The sequence below is a fragment of the Numida meleagris genome, chromosome 5, assembly GCF_002078875.1.
Source record: "Numida meleagris isolate 19003 breed g44 Domestic line chromosome 5, NumMel1.0, whole genome shotgun sequence".
NCBI lineage: Eukaryota > Metazoa > Chordata > Aves > Galliformes > Numididae > Numida > Numida meleagris.
The window spans coordinates 2,143,406-2,164,365 of record NC_034413.1 but is presented as its reverse complement, the minus strand read 5'-3'; the positions used below and the strand labels follow the sequence as shown (position 1 = coordinate 2,164,365).

Genomic DNA, 20,960 nt, shown 5'->3' with positions numbered 1-20,960 from the left:
CGGTTTGTCTTACAGTACATCTACTTTTGTGGATTTAGAAATATATTTTGCATATCTGAATGAGCATGCACTAATTCAAAGTCATAGACTGTTAAAGTCATGGATTGTGAATGACCTTCTTCACTTGAAGCAGAGAAGGGTTTCCCTCTGCAGAATGGGAGGAAGCTCTGCAAGCTTCACGTGTCAGCACAATTTATGTGGGTTTAGATATTAATAGAAGGAGGAGATTGGGAAACTACACAGAGAGAAGCAGATAATTCTGTGCAACGTTACATTGTGCCCTGGGCGCTGTGAGTTGGCCCCCGGAACTGCGCCAAAAACTGAGAGCTGCTGCTTTGGGGCATCCAGAAGAACTCAAAGCTCGAGTTCTTCCAGGCTTTCTCCTGAGCCTCGAGTTCTCTGCTGCCCGTTTCGGGGGCAGTGAGATCGCAGAATCTCCTTGAGCTCTTTTCTACCTGGTCAGTTTGGAGATGGCTGGTTGGGTGGTGCGCAGGCAGCGTTCTGCCGTGTTTTTCCGGCTTGCGTTGAGCGTGATTGGGTTGCATCATCTTTCCCCAGATCTGATCAGGAATCGTCAAACTTAAGATAACTTAATTCTGCTGGCTTTGTCGCCTCCCTGTTTATCCTTTTTTGAGATCTTTGAAGAATTCCATTTAATTATGTTGCCCAGATACCAGCGCAGCTCTGTGTGAAACACCGCTGTGAAACCAGTAAGTAGTTAAAGCAGAAAAACCAAAGGGCAGAAGTAAGTGACCTGCTAGCAGGTCCTCACCTGAGTCCTGTGGTTGAAAGCCTGATGTAGTCAGGAACTTCGGTTGCATACTTCTCAAAGAAGATCCCTTGGATGCGTTTTCCATTGCAATATTCGTAGTGATTGCTGTTTATGAAATAAGGAGGAGAAAAAAATCCTGTCCCACTGATCTGTACATTTTGTGTGCCTGCACGTTACTCCTTGAAGCAGGAGTTTTGCTTTGTTGTTGAAGAATCAAGATGCATGTTCTTTGGAAAACATTCCCCGCAGGTTCATCTTTCAGCAGCTCAAAGTCACTTTAAAGAAGGCACTGCCTTATCTAGGTAACGCGTGTTGGGAAGTCATTTAGTGAGCAAATTGCCAGATAATTGCACTGGTGGTAATTGCATCTTAAATTGATCTGCTCTTTAGAAAAATGCTGAAAATGAACTGTTCTTAATCTTGATATGAAAATATTGGTTCTGTTATATTAATTTGCATACTGTGGAATAGGAATATTATTATTTCTTTTAAAGGGAGATGCTTAAGCTGATCTGCTTTTGTTTTTAGTTGATGCCGTTAGTTGGTTCCCTGGAAGAATCGAAGCTCTCTTTGTCTCTCTGCGTGTGAGAGAGAACTAAGTTATAGGAAGTCAACCAGCGAAACACTGAAGATGTTTCATAAAACAGAAGTCTTGAGCATGTCTCAGGATTTTGTGTAGCTCTGTCGACCCCGTTGCGGTCACACCTCTGTTGCCAATGACAGCGCCATTTTGCTGTTGAATCTGCACTGAGCAGCAAAACTTCTGGATCGATGACCTGACCAAGACATGGCATCCACGAGACCCAGACAAGTGAGGAGTTGGGCTTACTGCTTCATGCACACTTCCCGTGCAGTTTCAAAGCATTCATGGCAGTTTTGGTGATGACTGGAAACCTCTTCTTCGGATGCGGTAGGGTTCAGTTTCGTAGGGTGTTTGTGACTTGGTTTTCTCTCCACCAACAGATGTGCTTTCTCTTTCCTTCTGAGTTGACCTACTTGGCCTGTGGAAAAAAGGTCTCTTGGAAGCCAGTCCCTTCTGACTGTGTATGTTATTGAGTTTTGTCATGGAAGTATTTTTTGGCAGAGTGGAAATGACAAGGCGAGTATGGGAAGTATCCAGAAATTGACTCGAGTTTAGTTTCCATCACCCTTGTTGGTAATTAGATTTATGAGCTCCTTTTTTAAAAATTATTCTAAATCTTTACATAGCTTAGTGTGATGATACAGAGAAAAAAAATAAGAGAGTGAAATGGATGCAAAGCCAGCTGGAGCCTGGAAGTGAGTTACAACCCCGCTGTTCTGTCTCTTTTCCCCACCCGATGACTGTGGTTCTTTGGTGACCTTGCAGGAACTGTACATGACGTATTCGAGTATAAGGGAGAAAAATTTAGTGTATGATTTCTTTTGAGAATTGCCCTGGTGCTACTTCTGGTAAGGATAAGATATGTCTTATGAGACAGCTAACTTCTCCTAAGTTGTACATTAATGACTTCAGCTGGAAAATAAGATCATAAGCGAAAAATATGCATGCCACAGGGCAGGTTGCTGTACTGAATGTCTAATGTGATGGGGAAGGAAGGGATGTGCTTCAGACACATCTGCAGAGCTGCTCATAAATGCAGCCTGGTTCCATCACTGCAGAGTGCTGAGTGTATAACCCCAGTTATTTGCAGTTGAAGAGTGTGTGAAATAGGGACAAGCTGGTAGTTGTGTCTCAGACACGCAGAGGTTTAGCTGCTCTGTCTTTTTCAAATATAGCGTTTCCATCCTCTTTCCTCCAAATGAGCTGTTGCCTACACGTATGGAAAAAAAAAAAAGCTGCTGGGGGCAGGATTTTTGAATTTAAACTCATGCAGGTGAATTGCAGGAACCCCAATTCATTATTATTATTATTATTATTTGGAGGGGAAGGAAGGGGATACCCGAGCAATGTGAGCAGCTGCTAGCCTGACGTGAGGGAATTGTGTCCCAGTTCTTCAAGCCAGGTATCCCCGTAGCGCCCGGGAGCGGTGTTGGGAACAATTCTGCAGCTTCCCCTTCCATTCCTTTCCCTCTGTGATCATAAGTAGGGTGGGATGCAGCAAGGACTGGACACTGAGTGTTTCATTTCCTTCTATCACAAGTAGATGTCCTTCATTGGATTAGTGGAATCAGAGAATATCCCACATGGAAAGGACCCACATGGATCGTCTTGTCTAGCTCATTGTTTCCCAGTGTAGAACTGTGTGTGTCGTGGCCAGGCTCTCAGTAGGCTGCTCTGCCAAAAAAAAGAGGGGATTTCAGTTTCTTGTACCTTCAACCAGTTGTTGATCTGCCTGGAATTTCCTTTTCCAGTCACAGGAGGAAAATGTTGATGGTTTAGCATGGCTGCAGCCTCTCGGGTTGTTCCGTTGAATCCCTGGGATGAGCAGTTATCACATGCTACAGCTGCAAGCAAAATATTCACAAACCAAATTTCCACGGCCAGGGTGGGACTACACAAGCATGCTGCCTATAAAAAAGGCTCAGCCTTCCTTTGGCTGGTGTATTTGGAGAGAAGAGTTTGACAGACAGCAGCGTTCCGGCGATCTGGCAAAATGGGTCCCATGGGGCAGTGGTGGTGGTTCTTGAGTGGTTCTGCATGGACTGCAAAACAGGTAAATAAAGGGAAAATTAAAAAAAAAAAAATCAGTTTGTAACTTAACCAGTGTATATGTGTTTGTAGATGTGTGCACTCTTTGGGACTTCGGAAGGGAAGAGCAGGAGATGTTGCATGCCTCCCATTTGTTACCATGGTGTAACAAATTATTCAAAATGCAAGATGAAAATTAAAAGAAAAAATAAATCCAAGTAAAATATTCGCAGCTCTGTGTGTAAATGATACTGCTTTCAGAGTGAAGGTTTCTGGGATGCTATTTTAAACCTGTTTCATCAGAAAGCGTTACAAAAAGAAGAAAGGTCGGCCGCTGTGGTTTCATCTCTGAAGCTAAAAGTGTCATTTCGGTAATCTTGGGGTCGTTCTGTGTCTGACAGACTTAAATTAAGTGCTTATGTTTCTGTAGCCTAAGGGGATCTCAGCTCATCTGCAGGTTTTATAGTTGCCTTATTAAAAAGTAGCTGTTTAATTAGCTGTGTCATCCTGGCGGTCTCTATTTTTATGGCAGAAGAAGTAATGGGAGCGCGCTATTCTGATCCGTAATCCAAACCCGGCTCGATCCTTATAACATCAGACTTCCCCTGAAAGCTTCACGTTCTTTTTCCATGCTTTTTCATGGGCCGTGTGAAGTAAGGAACTGAATGTGTAAGGAAGAGCTGGCCACCAAGCCTTGGGGATGCAGGAGTGGTTCTGCACCCAGCAGATGGCTTGGGTGGGCACGTGGCTTGGCCCAGCTTCTTTCTTCAGAGATTACCATAATAAATATAGGGGCAGAAAAAAAAAAATCTTAAATAAATAAATACAAATAATTCCTGTCCTTCAGAAAGCAATGTGTTTTGGAATGGGAACAATCTCCCTATGCTGTTATTTCAGTGGGTGCTGCCAAGGGGAGTGTGTACCCACTGCCCGTTCCCCAGTGCTGGGTTGCAGGTGCTGCTCTTGCTGTTTTCTGCTCCCGTGTTTGTGAAAGTAAAGCTTGCAGACTGGGAACTGAGTGTCCTGTCCCCGTGCTGGATTCTTTTTTAAAATTAATAAACTTTTTTTTATTTCCAGAATAGAAATACAACTCTCTTTGATCGTAGGTCCAGGATACAGTTTCAGTCCAAAATGTTATTCCCATAGTAACGACCCAGATTTGACCAGCAGGCATTTTCCACCAAGACGTATTTTTGGATGAAATAGCCCAACATCTCAAAACGTAATGGTTGTATCTCTGACTTGCTATGTGTTTCACACCAAGAGGGTTCCAAATCAGACCACTGTCAAGGATTGGTGGGAAAACACAGGTTTATCCCTTTTCTTAAAGGAAAACATTTTTTTTTTATCTCGAATACAACTTGGAGAGTAAGGAAGAGAAATAAGTGCTTTAAGAGATCCTTAGGAAGGCATGTTTTTGTAAGCTACAGCAAATTCTGCTGTAAGTACTCAGAGAAGCACTTGTGTGTGTTAAATGTTTCCCAAGAGTACGTTCTGTATTATTACTGTTACTGGACTATTAATCAAGGACAAGTTCTTTTCTTCTGTTCCTTAGTAAGTGTGTTTGCGTGTAACAGTTTTTCAAAAAATATCACTTCCTGAAAGGAATTGATAAAAATTGGAATGCTGACCTGCAGTGGATGGTCAGTGCCTTGTCTGGGGTTTAAAATCCGCATATGTTGTATCAACAGTAAAGCCAGCAGGAGTTCCAGATTTAAAATGTGTGAAGTAATAAGATACCACGTGACTCTGCAGAATACATGATAGTAAAGGCATACTGTTGTTGACACCAAATATTGTTTGGGTTGGTTGTTTGTAGACAGCAGGACTGAGGACAGCAAAATTCCATCGTGATCAGGCAACCTGTGGGAAAGCAACAGCTGGGATTTCTGCCAGGCACTGCCTCTTGCCATACTGTGGTTGGACTTGATCTCTTGAGTTCCCTTCCAGCCCCTGTGATTATGTGAATGATACAAGCTCAAGTTGTTGTATATTGCACACTTTGTTGATAATTAACGTTGTCTAAAATTGAAGAATGGGGTTGTGCTGATGGGAACACCTGGGCAAGTTAAGTGCGCACAGCAAGGTCTGCTTGTGGCTGGCTTGGGGAGCACTGGGGTGCCAGTGCATTGTGGTCGGTGTTCTAGAAAGCTTTGCCATCCCAACTGCAAGGTTCTGCTTCTGCTTTGGAGGAGACACCTCATCACCTCTTGATTTATTTCTCATCGCATTTTCTCAGTTACCATGCATCTGCCAGTTCCTCTTCCTTCCGTCTCAAGCGATGCTTTCAACCTTACTTTATTGCTTGAAGCGTACCATTGAGGTGGTGGTTTTTCAGAGCAGTATGGGCAGGCAAAACAGGGGCTGTAGCAAAAGGAAGGAAGAAGTGTCATGAATTGTGGAAGGCAAGAGCTTCCTGTCAAGTCCACTGGGGTTTCAGTGAATGTATGTTGCATGCTTGCATCCATGAACCTGAGCATACAATTTGGGAACTGCACTGGGTGCAAACAACTCTGCAGATGCAGAGTGCTTCAGATATTGTTAGCTGCACCTGGAGTCGTCATCTTCCACTTTTGTCAGTTACAGTCACTGGTGGAAAAACCCAGCAGCTCTTCTCCCATAGAGCTATACTGCTCTGAGAGGACACAAGTTCTGTTCCTTATCTTTGGCATAGAGGGAAGATGCCATTTTTTGATCTTTTTGATGTATTCTGTTGAATGTAATGCTTTTTTTTTTTTTTTTTCCCCAAAAGTATTGCCTTGAAACTTCCTGAGAATGTCTAAATAAGTACAAAGCAGCTTTGAGTTTCTGAGTTAAGACAACAAGCCTTTGCTCACTGTGAGCAGCTGAGCATCTCCTCTGATGGCTTTTCTTCCACGTGAGCTGCAGTGCTGGGCAGCACGTGAAGCTCTGTGCCTGGAGACGTGCCCTTGGCTGCCAGCAAGGTTTTCCATGGAGTTGGGTGGCAACCAGAAGTCTGAGCAGACCTAGCTGCTCTTGGCACTTGCAGTGAATGACGCAGTTATTTTGGAATTATTTCACTTTAGAAACTTGACTGAGTGATATCAAGGGTCGTACCCAACAGCAGCTTGGTTTATGGGGCTTTGTGCAGTTTTGCCTTCTTGCATGTGCTTATATAAAACAGTGGGATTACAGGGGTAAAAGTGGTTAACACAGACATTTCGGCTCTTAGAAAATAGCTCACAGGGCTTTACTGTCAGGGTTGGCAGCATTTGAGCACGTGTTTGCTGTCAGCTTGGCTTGCAGGTGGAAACCTCAATGATTTCCAGCTGGCTGCTGTGCACTGCCAGAGGGGCAGTGGCCCCGGAGCCTTCCCTTGGGCTGACTCAGCATTCGCTTTGTTTCCATGCTGGTGATTCCTTTTCCTTTCGAGGCTTTTGTTATGTTTTCATGGTTTTTTCCCCAGTGCCGTGTGTTGTGCCCCGTGACTGGAAGGTCAGGTGGGTGTCTGTCTCAGCAGGTAGTGGCAGCAGATTTCCTGTTTGGATGGAAAGGGAACATTCCTCCAGCAGATGGTCGGTTCCCGTCTTCTGTGCCTTGCGTGCTGTCACTGAAATGCTTCCGGTTGCCCTGAACTCAAGAAAAAGTGTGTTTTCAGAAGTTTTATAGTTCATTTATTCCTTTTTCAGCATTACTGCCTTTTTTAGTTGGGATTCCTGTCGGAAATCTTCACTCTCCTCATCGCGCTGCCCGTGCGAGGTTTGCTGGATAACCACAATGCAGTTTCAGCTGACTTCAAATTGCTTTGACCTCTATTTTTCTTTGAAGTATGAGCAGTATAAGAAGGGAAGTGGCTTTCTTCATTTTTATTCTCCGTCTGTCTGCTGAGCTCCCATCGCATTTGTATCCAGAGGGTGTTTGCTGTCCGTTTTGCTGTTGGATGGCAGATTGACGGAAGGGACATGTTGCTGCAAGGAGCTGCACGTGCAGAACAGTTAATTAGGAATATGTAATCAGGTTTAAGATGGTTAGTTAGTCTCCAGATTACTCTGCCGGTATCATATGGCTTCGCATTGTTATGAAAGGAAAAGAACAAAATGGAAACACAGCTTGTTGGGGGCTTTTTGTTGCTTTTTTAAATTATTATTTTTAATTTTGAATTCTTTCGGCTTGTGCGCCAGGACATACTTACAAACTTACATGTCTGGCATCGGGGAATAGTGGAGAAGTTGTCACTCTAATTTTCTTTCACTTAATAAAACGTCCTCTGAGCTGGTGTGAGTGCCTGGGACACGTCACGGCAGGGTGCTGCGGTGTGACCCGCGGGTACCTGCATTCCACTGCCCTTGCCTAGTGTTGCCATTGAAGAGCATAGAAATGTGGCAGTGAATCAGCCCATGTTCTGCCTCTCATCCACGGGGGATAAAGCATCCTTGCAGGTAGGAAGTTGAAGGCTAACAAATAAAGGCATTTGAGTTTCATCTGTTTGGTGGTCTGTGAAGTTGTTTCTAGCTGGTGAGTGCTCTGCTCTCCTTGGTTCTGCAAGGCCAGAGGCTGCTGCTCAGCATCGCTGCTCTGCCAGGCAGTGCAGCTCTGTAGAGTGCTAGCAGTGCCCGGAGCACGGCTTGCTGCTGCAGGACAGCTGCTGCCCAGGAGCTGTGGGCTCATGCCGTGGCTCAGCTGCGGCCCCCAGAGCTCTGCTGGGAGAGCTCCATGGCAACTAAGGGAAATAAGGGCCTTTGCTGGGAAAACGAGAGAGCTCAAGTCCAGCAGCAGCCACGAGTTATTAGTAATATCTGATTAATATCTGAAAGTTTCTTGACACTAATACCAAATGACAGTGGCCGTTTCTATAATACTTTTGAAAAGGTGCTTATGGATCAGCGCTGCAGACCAAATAAAACCAACAAAATACAGAAGGAATACAGCGTTAATTACGTTTACAAAGCTATGAAGTGCAAGATGACAAGGTATAAAAATTCTGCTCCAATCTTCAGTTCTGTGCATTGACCTATTTGAGTGTGTGTAAGGCCTCAAGTTGCACCAGGGGAGGTTCAGGTTGGACATTTGGAGAAATTTCTTTTCCAAAAGAGCGCTCAGGTGCTGGAATGGGCTGCCCAGGAGTGGTGGAGTCACCAACCCTGGAGGTGTTCAAGATATGTTTAGATGTTGTACTGAGGGACATGGCTTAGTGGGAAACATTGGTGGTAGGTGGACGGTTGGACTGGATGATCTTGGAGGTCTTTTCCAACCTTGGTGATTCTATGATTCTAAGGACATGCAAAAAACAGACAAAAACCCAACAGAATATCTTGATTCTGTAATGGAAGTTTAACTTGCAGTTGTTGTTCTTATTTTAAGGCATTGGAAGAAGTGGCCATTCATCCATATATTTTCTTAAGTGAGAAACATGTTCTCAGTACCGAGCTGCTCTGCTGCTCCTTGGGGCATCAGTTCACTCTGGTTCTTTATGCATAGAATCTGCAAAATTAGTAGTGTGTCAGGAAGTTACTGAATTATTAAAACTATTGGAAAAACCTTTAGAAAGATGTAAATAAAAAAATGTAAATTTGATAATTAGAAAAGCAGTATGCTGTGAAGTCAGAGCATGTTTTGCACTGAATTTACATTTCACGTCCTCTTTAGCTAAGAGCCCGAACTATTTAAGAAAATACCATATGATATTACATATGGCATTTTAATAACGCCTGTTTTACTTAGCTTTTGCTGAAGCACTAAATGCAAGATGTAGAATTTCAAAGCAGGCTTACACTTTCTAATTAAAAGCTGGGTTAGCTTGATCTCCACCAGCAGGGAACCAGGTAGGTATCCATGTGGTCAGTGGCCCTGTTTGGCGCCCGTTGCTGCTTTTCCTCCTTGATCTGGTTCAGGACAGCTGCCTTACTAAGCACTGGTTGATGGGAAGATGAGTTATTTTCCCCTGTACAATGCTCAGTGAGTTGGCTATATTCAGACTGCTGGCTGCGGCAATGGATCTGCAGGCAACAATGTATGAAGACTCCGTTTAACTTGTCTATTATAAATTAAGTCTTAAGGATTTTCATGTGGGTATTTTACTCTTCTGAAAGTGATTTTTATTTTTTTCCTCCACGTCATAGCACTGCTTCTCTGAGTTGTTGGAGTTCGGATGTATCTCTGTCTTTACGCAGGCTACTGGAGTGTTCTTGGTTGAAAGCCTAAGTCCATCAATATCGAGGTGCTTAAAGGAAGCAAAAGTTTCCTGATCAAAATTTCTGAAGTACAGAGGTACCAGACTTCACACCTATGATACAGGACTGTTACCCTTTCCCAATTCCCTTAGTACCTGATTCAAAGACCTGATGTAGTGTCCTGCTCCCACTTAAGATATTTAGAAGTGAATATGAACTGGTTTTAAACTGTAGGTTTAGACACTGTGAATTCATCAATGGGAAAACTTCTTTTCTCATAGGAACTTCAGAGTTGGAGGGAGCTTGCTGAAATATTTTTAGCCTTCTACATCATCTGCACTTCTTCTGCTGTAGTGTATAAAACCAATTGCCGAGATTAAGTAGAAATTCAAGGAGATAATGAAGAATCTTTACTTGGAAAAGGCATACTAACGTCTTCTTGTAACTGCAGTCTTAGAATTGTTTGTTTTGGGAGATGTATTTTGGTCTGTCTTCCCTAAGGTGGAGAACTTGGAGTTCGCAATGCAGAGCTGATCTCTCCTCCTTTCCTCCTGTTACTGACGTTTGAGGGCTGCGATGGCTTTCCTCTGTTTACACATGGAAGAAAGCTTGCACTTGGCTAGGCTAGCTCTGTGTGCCTTTTCCTTCTTGAGAAAGGGTGGGGTTTTTTCTGACTGTACAGATAGGACGAGTATCATCTATGCATCACTTCGGTCAAACGTACGATTTCAAATATTCTCATCACTACTGTGACGTTAGAGCCAGGGGTTGAGTTGCCCGAATTGCGAAGTAAGCAGTCGTTCCAAATGCGTGCTGGCAATTAATACCTGAACCTAGAGAGCTGTGCGTTCTCAGGCTTGGTGTGCTGCGGTTGGACTGAGTGCTGCGTGACCTGTGGATGTCGTACGGCTGCAGAGGTTCAGCCTTGGGTGTTCCCCAGTACATAAGCAGATAAAAAGTTTTGCTTTCTTGTCCGAAGTCAGTGCAGCTGAACCCTACCTGGTGTTGCTGTTTGCTCCCTGTTGTGAAGGGACAGAGAAGAACCATGCTTCTAAAGCAAAGTTACCTAATTATTGCTGTGATCCTGGGCTGTGCTGCCTCTGAGCTCTCAGGGCTCCAAGGACGTTTTACAAGCGCGTTAGAGCTACGTTTCAGACTTCACTCGAGTGTTTGAAGTTGTACATTTTTCAAAGAACAGTTCCCGAGTTAACATCAAAATGGAACATTTTTAGATCTTTTTGGGCATAGAGGAGAATGCTCTGCGAATTTGCCACTAAGTCCTTCTAAGTATTCCGGATTATTGTATTACTGATGAGCCTATATTAAACACGCATCTAAAACAGCCCCAGCTAATACTTCAAGCTATTTTAAATGCTGTGGGCTTAAATTTCAAGGGCTTTGCTGAGTTTGCTTGAAGAATTTCAATAAATATGAATTGGATGTTCTAGCTTAAGTAGCTGGGAAAACAGCAATGTGAATGGATTGTAATCCCTTGGTTAACAAGAGTGGAGCAGAAAAGTATTACAGGCTTACCACTTCCATTGTCATAAGCGTGCTTTTGTGAAAAGCAAAGTCTGCTTTTCACAACGTGGTACGGACTTCCACTGAGCACCTGTTGCGTGTAGGCAGTGCCTGCTTTGGGGTATGTCTAGGTGAATTCCAACAAATGCGCTCGAAAATGAACGATGCCAACTTTATCAAGTTATTCATAATAAAAATAGCTAAAAAAAGTTAAGCGTGGTCACGGTTGAAGTGACTGTCCTAGAGGATGCCCAGCCTCCTGCTCTGCTCCGAGCGCTGCCTGGCAGAGCGCCTTGGTGCCATGCTCTTCTTGTATGGGTGACACCTCCCCTACTGCCGAGTAAAGACGTGCTCGCTTTCAGATGAGCAGTATGTTTCATGTTGATTAAAGGAACGAGAGGTGATAGGAGTATATAAAAAGAAGGAAAAGACCTGGAAATCTTAGAAATGACAGTTGCTTGCCTCATGGCTGTACTCTTTGACGGTTATTTGTGTATAAACGCTGCTTGTTTTGCATGTCGTTTTCGTTGTTGCGAAGAACGGAGCCGCAGATCTGTGCTGTGAGATCCACGTGTGACATGTAAGCGTCCTGCTTTTTCTGTGGCCCTGATAAAGCCCAAGTAACACGCACTGAGATTCACGTCTTCAGTGCTCTACGTCTTGCGGCTGTTACATTTTGGATTCTGTTTAATTTCTTTGGGGTTGATTTTTGTTTGTGTTTTTGAACTACTAATCCTTTTGATAAATACTGAAGTACTGAAAGCGGTAAATGTTGCTCGGAATCGTGGCTTAGCGAAGCTCAGATGCTTATCTGAGTTATCTCTGATCGTCGTAGTGTGATTAAAGGAAAATATTGAGCACCGCATGTCACGGGTGTGCATCCAGAAGAAGGGTCTGGGCCGCCCTCAAGGAGGTGGGTGTGCACTTCTTGCTGCCCAGCGTTCAGAGCTGACAGGATGTAAATATCCAGGAAGGAAAATAAAAAGTCAACTGTAAACCTCTCAGATCGATGGGGGCCAGCGCACACCCACCCACTTCCCTGGGTTCACTGGGGCTGGGAGCATGGGGAGCTGGGAGGTGGTGGGATCGCCGTCCCTGGGAATGTTGAAGGGCAGTGGAGACGTGGCACTGAGGGACGTGGGGAGTGGGCACGGTGAAGGTGGGCTGGGGTTGGGCTGGGGGATCTGAGAGGTCTTTCCAACCCTGATGACCCCATGGTTCCATTTAGGGACACGGGCAGCGGGTTGGGGTGGGAAGGATTCTGTGATGGCATGAAATGGATGGGTTGGGGAGTGTCTGGGGACACTGGAGGAGCAGCCAGGGACAAGAGCTGGGACTGATGCCATGGGGTTTCATGGGAAGGGTTTTTTGACCTACACCAGCAGTTAATGTAGGTGAGAATATGCCTTGCTTAAATGTTTTTGCTGCAGATAATGCTTATTTATCCCAGGAAGCTCAAGCTGTTTTGACACTTCCGTAATTATAACCACAGTGGAGAGAAAGCTTATTTTCTAACTATAGTGGTGATATTTAATTTATAATTCTCTCCTCGTGTTTGGGGCAAGAAAAGCTCAATTTGTGTTCGTGTTTCTGAAGTGGTGAATGTGACTGTGGAGTGCGTAGGCAGCGATGGAACTAATTTGTGGCTGTGGAGGCTGTGCATACATTTGATATGCTTAACACTATTCTCCTGCGCTTCTGAAATGTTGTGAGGCTGAACTGAAGCCAGGGAGCTGTGGGCTTGGCTTCATGGGCAGCGAGGTGGCCTGAACCGGGGTGGACATGTCCCTATCTACACAAATCTGCATCCGTGCCTCTCTTTTGGAGTTTAGCCTTTGCTTGACCAGCATCACGCAACCTTGGCTTCAGGCCTGCGTTGTGCATTAGCATTTTAGGCGTAGCTTTCTAAAACAGCAGCACTTGCAAAAATGGCTGTCACTTAAAATTTGGCCACGTGTGTATGCAAATGCTCATTGTGCTCGTTTTGCGTAAATCCAGTTGGGATCTTCAGCAGTATTTAATGCCTGCCAGCAGAAGGGCTGCGTGCAGGGCACTGTGTCTGCAGTGGAGCTGGGGGTGGGAGCTGTGGGAGGACGGCAGTAGCACGCTGCAGCAGCAGCAGCTGTAGCACGGCAGACCTTCAAGCCCCCCCAGGAGCACCTTTATTATTATTATTATTATTTAAATCTCTTCGGTGGAGTGGTCCAGCAGTGTTGCAGGATTGCAGTCACACAAAGATGAAGGTAAACGTGTGGGTACCTATAGGCTGGCCATACCATCGGTGCTTATAATTGGTGCTTATAATTGCTCTTCCTCGCTTTTGCCTTCGCAGATGTATATCTTTCAGACAATTTGCATCTTCTGACACAGTTTTGTCCCTTACGGATGCGTGGTACAGTGCGCTGTCATGGAAATAGGAAACATTAAATAGGCAAAAGTTAACGTAGCGTACAAATGAACGTTTTTGGAAGAAGGCCTAAAACAGGTTGTTTTTTTCTGACTATGCAGACAATTTAAGTCTTGGGAAGGCTCTGCAGTTATCTTGCATATTGATGAGGACGCAGCCTGCTTTTGCTAAAGCAGTGCAATGTGGTACTTGCAGAACCGAGAAGCTGCAGGCACCTAATGCCACACATTTTGTGAAATCCCATAAATATGTGCTTGTTTTAAAATATGTATATATATTTTTAAGCAGTGATGAGTAGTCTTGCTGATTTTTCCTTAAGGTTTTCGAAAAGAACCTTGCTGCGGAAGTTGCAGTATTATTAGTTTGTAATCAGTACCACAGTTGAGCAGAAAACCCATTTCTGTATTGTAGACCACTCTTGATGTGGCACCGAAGGCAGAAAAATCCTGATAGACATCTTTAGAGCAGCCATGAACAACAAAGGTGTCTGTAGGTGCTGTCCCAAAAGCTGCAGCAGTTCTGACAGAGAGGTTGCTGCAGTTGGGGTGAGCAGCACGTGCTTTGGGGAGAGCGGGGAAGCCCTGACCTACATACATGTTTATCTGAGAGCTACTGAGTTACAGGGAGGCCTTTAAATCAAAGCCATCTTCATCTCCGTGCTCGGCCTCAGGAGGGCTTTGGAGATTTTAGAGGTTGCAGGACCCGATAAAATTTGCATGGACTTCTCTTCCTTTATTTATTGCGCAGTTTTTACCGTCTTCAGTTTTCTTGCAATTTATCGTTGTCTTTTCTGTTAGCATGCGGGTAGCAGCACGTAGGTTCAGAACCAATTTAAAGCGTGCTCTGTCAGACTGTTTTACCTCATTTTCACCCCTCTCTTTTATATTTCAGAGGAGAACATTTTCTGTGTGGAGGGGTACAAATGTTTTTTAAGGCTCCAAAGCACTGGGTCAGGAAACTGAGATATTTTTTCTTTCCTCCTAATGATAATTTTACATACTGTGAAGAGTGAGGTCTTTTCCTGGCTTTTTCACATTTGCGAGTTGCATCTCTGACACGCTAAAGAGGCTGCAGACGTGCGCCCTGGTAGGTACCGCAGAGCACATGCCCAGCATTCTTGGAGGGCACGTGAAGGAGAAGTGTTTTGGAGAAGTGATGGCAATCGAGGAGGGGGCAGAGCAGCGACTGGTGCGTGGCCGTGTTCCCTCTGCAGAACGGCAGTGCGACCAAGCACTGTGCTGGCTGAGGGCTCTGCTCCTGTGTGGCTCAGGTATTCCCGGCCACCACTTCCCCGTGTCCCGGTAATGCAGTAGGAGACTCTTGAATCTTTTTTCCTCCTTCTTTTAGGGGTGGGTGATAGAGTCTTGGTTTAAGGAGTTGTAATGAGTGGACTGAGGGGTACCAGGCACCAGCTGGCAGGCTCACGGGTACCCCTGCTTTTGCAGCTTGGAAGCAGGATAACTTGTGTCTTCTTTCCCCTCTTATAAGACCAAATTGAGTAGAAAGGAGCAGAGGACTGGTTAGTGTGGAAACTTTGTCACAGGGCATCCTGTCATGGAATCATAGAATCACCAAGGTTGGAAACGACCTCCAAGATCCTCCATTCCAACTGTCCACCAATATTTCCCACTAAGCCATGTCCCTCGGCACGACATCTAAATGTTTCTTGAACACCTCCAAGGTCAGTGACTCCTCCACTCCCTGGGCAGCCCATTCCAGCACCTGATCTCTCTTTATGAGAAGTTTCTCCTGACTTCCAAGCTGAATCTTCCCTGGCGCAGCCTGAGGCCGTTCCCTCTCGTCCTATCACTAGTTACATGGGAGTTAATCTGTCATTGTACAGGTTAGTGGAGTAGAGCTATACATCTGGGAACATACATTTTGTTCTGTCACTTAAAGGAGAAAAATTAAAAACAGTGCAGTTATTTAAGGAAAGCTTTCTGTTTACTTGCATAATAAATCATGAACTTCAGGTGGTTCTCTGGTACTCACAGCACACTACGTAGCTTGTGTTTTACTGCTCTGCTTTGTCTCTGATTAATTACTGCCTGCTTAAATTCTTGCAGATAAGAGGTGGAGGCTGTTGTAACTGGTGTGTGGGATGCTCAGACGCTGCTGCTGTGTTTTTTGATAGAGAGGAGGTGGGGATGTGTGGGGAGGTGGGGATGTATGGGAAGCTGCTGGGTGTTTTGGGTCTGATGATGACCCACATGCTGTTTGCTGTAAGCTGGCATTAAGTGGAAGCTGTGCCATGAGGACAGGTGTAAATCTGGCCTTTCAAAAGCCAAGGACAGGAGCACCTGAAAGATGCTGATGTACTGATGGACTGTTGGCTGAATATGAGCCAGCAGTGTCCAGGTGGCCAAGAAGGCCAATGGCATCCTGGCTTGGATCAGGAATGGTGTTGTGAGCAGGACTAGGGAAGTCATCCTGCCCCTGTACTCGGCATTGGTGAGGCCCCACCTCGAGTACTGGGTTCAGTTCTGGGCACCTCAATACAGAAAGGACATGGAGGAGCTGGAGCAGGTCCTAAGAAGGGCAACAAGGCTGGGGAAGGGCTTGGAGAATATGCCCTCTGAGGAGCAACTAAAGGAACTGGGGCTGTTTAGTCTGGGAAAGAGGAGGCTGAGGGGAGACCTCATTGCTCTCTTCAAATACCTGAAAGGTGATTGCAGTGAGAGCGGGGCTGGTCTCTTCTCACTGGTGACAGGTGACAGGACAAGGGGAAATGGCCTCAAGTTGCCCCAGGGGAGGTTTAGGTTGGATATCAGGAAAAACTTCTTTACAGAAAGGGTCGTTAAGCACTGGAACAGGCTCCCCAGGGAGGTGGTTGAGTCACCATCCCTGAATGTGTTTAAAAACCGTTTGGATGTGGTGCTCGGGGACATGATTTAGCGGTGGGTTGTTAGAGGTAGGGCAGTATGGTTAGGTTGTGGTTGGACTTGATGATCTTGAAGGTCCTTTCCAACCTGAGCAATTCTATGATTCTGTGATTCTATGCTCAGAGAAACTAGTTGTCCCTACTTCGTGCTGCAGGGAGCTCTTGTCCACTTGCACGTTTAAGCAAATGTAAGCTTGGATGGAAGTCATCTCTGTTTTCGAAGTGAACTGTTGGCATTCAGAAGAGGTTAAGAAATGAGAAGTTTAATAATGTTCCAGTAATGAGATTTATGTTTCCACTCAGAAGAAAAAAAAAATGGAATCCAGCTGATATTTGGCAGAAGTTAAGAAGAAAGAATCATCTGTGTGCCTCTTGAGGGCATGAAGGCCCCAGTCTTAAACTTTCTGCCTGAAAGATGCAGCTTTGGGGCAGATTAACTGTAGATGACATGTTTTATTCCTTATATTGGAAATTTTTCTCTTCTTATTGTATTTCTAGGTATGCATGCCCAAAGCGTTGCCCAGACACCAGGAACCAAGGGGGAGAGTCAATTTTGTGTTTTGTGTAGGTTTTGTTTTGATTATTTTTTTTTTCCCCCATCTGTGAGTTCTTACCATTTGATCAGAGCGTTCTCAAGCTGAGTCTCAGTCCTGGAAATCGTGGGACCATGCACAGGGATGGGGAAGTTGCTCGGGCTGCCTGAGTGTGGTTACACTGCCGTGTGAAGGCTCTTATGCCATAAGAGCCTTTAGGGGGCTGTAAAGGGGTCATACCCCATACTGCCTTTATGGGGTGAGCAGCATTGCCTCGAGGCACTGCCATGAACCCATCTGTGCTGCAGGGCTGTAAAGCTGAGATGGGGCTGAGTGGGAGTGCATGGTAAGGGCATCCCTTGCAGTAGCTGCTGATGGCTCCTGGGTTTTACCCCAGATCTGTGTCTCTGATTTCAGAACAATCCTTATCTGAAATGGTTTCTGGCTGTCGTGTAGTTCATAAGTGATATGTAACGTCATTTCTAAGTGTATGCTTATTACTGTATTTATTAGAGGTATTTTAAAGCTCATTAAAGCTTGGTAACAGTCTGTGCTTAAAAGTCTTGCCCCTTCTCCAAGCTGCCTGTCTCTCGGCCCCACGGCACAGACTCTTTGCTAACAGGGCAGTAAGGTGCTCCTGCCCCTGGTTGCTCTCTAAGAGTCATCTAAAGGCAGTTAGTGAGCAGCGTGCTGTGCGGTATGCGTGCCTCTGTGCAGGAAGCAGGCTCGCTGCACTTGGCTGAAGCGTTGCACAACCCGTAGAAACGTCGTGGTGACACTCACTTGAACTGCACAACTGGGTTACTTGCACAAATGGAGAAATCCCACTGCAGTTCTGTGGCAACTCCTCACGTTGCCACGTGCCTAGGAGAGGGGAAGCACTGCGGGAACGGCTGCTTGGCTGCTGCATCAGCAGTGCCCTGGGTGCTTCTCAGCTGCTGCCCCGATGGAGGTCAGCTGGGGGGTTGGAAGGGTTAATATTCAGTTGGATTTTGTAGTTTGTTGCTTTTTTTAAATTATTTTCCTAGTGGTTCTTTTCTTTCAAGTGGTTTGATAGAAGTTTTAAAGATGCAATGCGACCGTGAAAAACGAAACAAGCTGAATTGTGAGTGGCAATGACTCAGCTGCAGAGAACTGCTGGAATCTGTTGGTTTGTGCCTCCCGTCGAGGCTGTTTTGGAGGTGGGTTCCCGGCGGTGCAGCATCAGTGCTTTGCATCAGTGGTGACATGACAGGGAGGAGGAGAAGCTCCTGCAGCATGGGACCCCTCTGCTGCAGCGTTGCAGAGCTGCATGCTCCTGCCACCGTCTGCCTGCTGGCTTTCCTGCTCTGCAGCAGCGTTTGGCTCTCGTTAACTTTTACATTTCTTGTTCCTCTTTTATGATACAAATTCTTCTTTCTTGGACTAGAGCAAAGAGTAATGTCCTTCCTTCCCCAGGAAACCTTAACTCGCCCTGAGAAGCGATTCCCGCACTGCAGTGCTTGTGTCCCTGAGGGCAGCACACAAACGAAGCTGTAGGTTTGGGTTTTGCATTTCTAATATCTCAGAGGCTTCCTTGTTTAGTTTTAATTGTAGATGCACGGTTCTGTTTATTTTTTGAGGCTCTAGTCTGCAGAGAACTCGAGCGTCTCTAGATATTTGCATTGGGGATGATCTCTCTGGGAGAAATGGCCTATTAGCGGGCAAAGGACTTAGTAACGGATGAGAAATTCAAATGTGTTTAATGTCCCAAAGCCTGATTTTTAAATCAAAGCTGCTGCTATTTGTCACAAATGAAGCTGTGTAAAGTAAATACATCTGCTAACTTAGGGAATGGCGCAGGGAAGGAGAAGTACTGAATGCTGCCTGCAGCTGCCCCAGTGCCTGGGGAGCAGCCCAGCCATCGCTATGACTTAGAGCAGGGGAGCTGGAGGATCCCAAGTATTGCCTGTCTCTGGTACAGCTGTCTGTCCCACTACAGCTGTGTCTTTCACACAAGTAATTGGAGGAGCAGGTTTTGCTGCGTGCCCAGCCAGCACCTAACTACAGCAGCAGATGTTGGATGAATCCCTGTGCACGCTGCTGCCTTGTTAGGGTACGACAGCAGTCACAAAGCAGGAGTTAGGTGGAATTGTCTGGATCACAGGTTCAACATCTGGCACAGCTTGCTCCGTTGGCTTTGTCATTGTTCGTTATGCATCTCATTTGGCAGACGACGCTGCTGGTTGGTGGAGAGCCTCTGCTCCCAGGTAACAGCGACGGGACAAGAAGTCATTCCTGCCTTCATTTATTGTGGTAGGGTGAAGCCAGCGCATAAGATTTTTCAAGCCCTGCTGGGCCCCATAGTTCTAAGCCATAAAGTTGCCAGCTAACTTTTTGTGTAATGCCTTTTTGATGCATTATGAGCGAAGTCTCAAATATCCACACATGGTGTCCTCCTTATCTGGTCTCTGAGAATGCAGACCGAGCGTGCACTTGTGCTTTTTTCTTCCTCCTCTTCTTTCCTCCAAAATAAAATACTTTGCTGTTGGAATGCAAGGCTTTAATCTGGCCATTGTGCTGCATATAATTCTCCTGTACATGTTTTCCATTGTATGTAATTAGTTTCAGTTCTCAAGGACTGATTTTAAATATTCATATGGATCTAGTACAAGGGAGCATCTGTATGATGATATGTTTTCTGCATCTGAAGAATAAAAGGACCACTGGGATGGAACAAAAGGCAACTTCTCAAGTTAATTGTAAGATTTTATTGGTGTTTCACTCCACTGCTCCAGGGTTTCTTCTATGAATCAATTGCAGGCTGCCTAATTTATGTATGAACTCTGTCTGAAAGGCGTTGCAAATTGATTTGCTGACAATGCATGGGGAAAGGTGACCCTCATTTGTCACTTCAATCTCCTGTACGGGCCCATAGGGAAGAAAGAGATACTAGAAGTTGCAGAAATGTAAATGCAAATTGTTGTGCTTGTTGCAAAGGGTCTGCACGTGTATTCGGTAAAGCATAATGAATTGGGGGGTGGGTAGCTATTGCTTAGTATTGTGGAAGATATTACTGAGACTTTAAAATGAGTCAAGGTGTTTATCCTGCAGTATTTGTTCCTGTAAGATTTTGTACAGACATCCAACCTTGGTTGGCCTATGTTGCTTGTTTGCTCGGTGCTCTGAAGGGCCTGCTCTGCTGGAGAGGTCTCCGTTCCTTCTCCGTGTTTCTGTGCTCATGTGCTTACTCCTCTTGCAAGCTTGCAGGTAAAATAGTAAGTATTCAAGGCAGAGCCTTGCTGCGGAGGTCTTTATTTATCTAAAATTAGACCCAGAAGGATAGACAATGAATATTTATGCAGCAAGAGACACGTTTGGATATGAAATACGGCTGTAAAATGGCCGTGGCGTAGACCTACTGGTAGACAGCATCTACTTTTTACCATAATCCCGTGTTTTTTCTTCTGCTTTCCCTGTCATATTTTCCTGTGCTTGCGTCTCATCTCAGAACTCCGTGGCAGGGCCCAGCAGCACTGTTGGCCAGAGGTTACAACTGCTCCTTGCCCTGGGCCTGCCCAGGATTTTCACTTGAAAACTCTTTATCCGGACATGATTTCTGCTGTGTTTAGCATCTGTCCCAAAACATGAACTAGTCTCTCAGGGTTTGACCTCTAGAGGGTGGAGAGCGTCTAGTGATTTGTGGTAGCAGGGGGAATGATGGGGCAAGGGATGTCTCAGGGGTTTTATAAACCTCCTCTGCTAAAAGTAAGATGAGGCCTTTCCTCCCACGCTGCCTTTGAGTAGGTTTGCTCCTCTTTGTGTGCTCCAAAAGCTGAAGTTATTGAAATGTTCATCAAAATGCTGATAGAACGCTCTCTTGTGCAAGGGGAAAAGGGACAGGGGAGGGTTGGCTCTTGGCTTTTCTATGCATAAAATTGCTCTCAGTAAGACATTTCTGTCTGAGCCCAGTGCGGTGCTTAGCTCAGGAAAAGCCAGACCTGCTCTGAAGAAACCACTGTTGTGACTGGGCACGTCCCCAGCAAGGAGATGGTGATAGTGGTGCTGCAAAAAGGGAACGAGTCCAAGCAGTCAAAATAAGAAAGCTGCAATAAGCTGGAAATAGTTTGCTCTTTTTAAGGCGGG

General features: G+C 45.3%; 1 protein-coding gene across 3 annotated transcripts in view; it reads left to right on the top strand.

The window, feature by feature from the left end:
* PTPRE (protein tyrosine phosphatase, receptor type E) overlaps nt 1–20,960 on the top strand; it is an 82,614-nt gene that overhangs the window by 21,543 nt on the left and 40,111 nt on the right. The window lies entirely within an intron of this gene.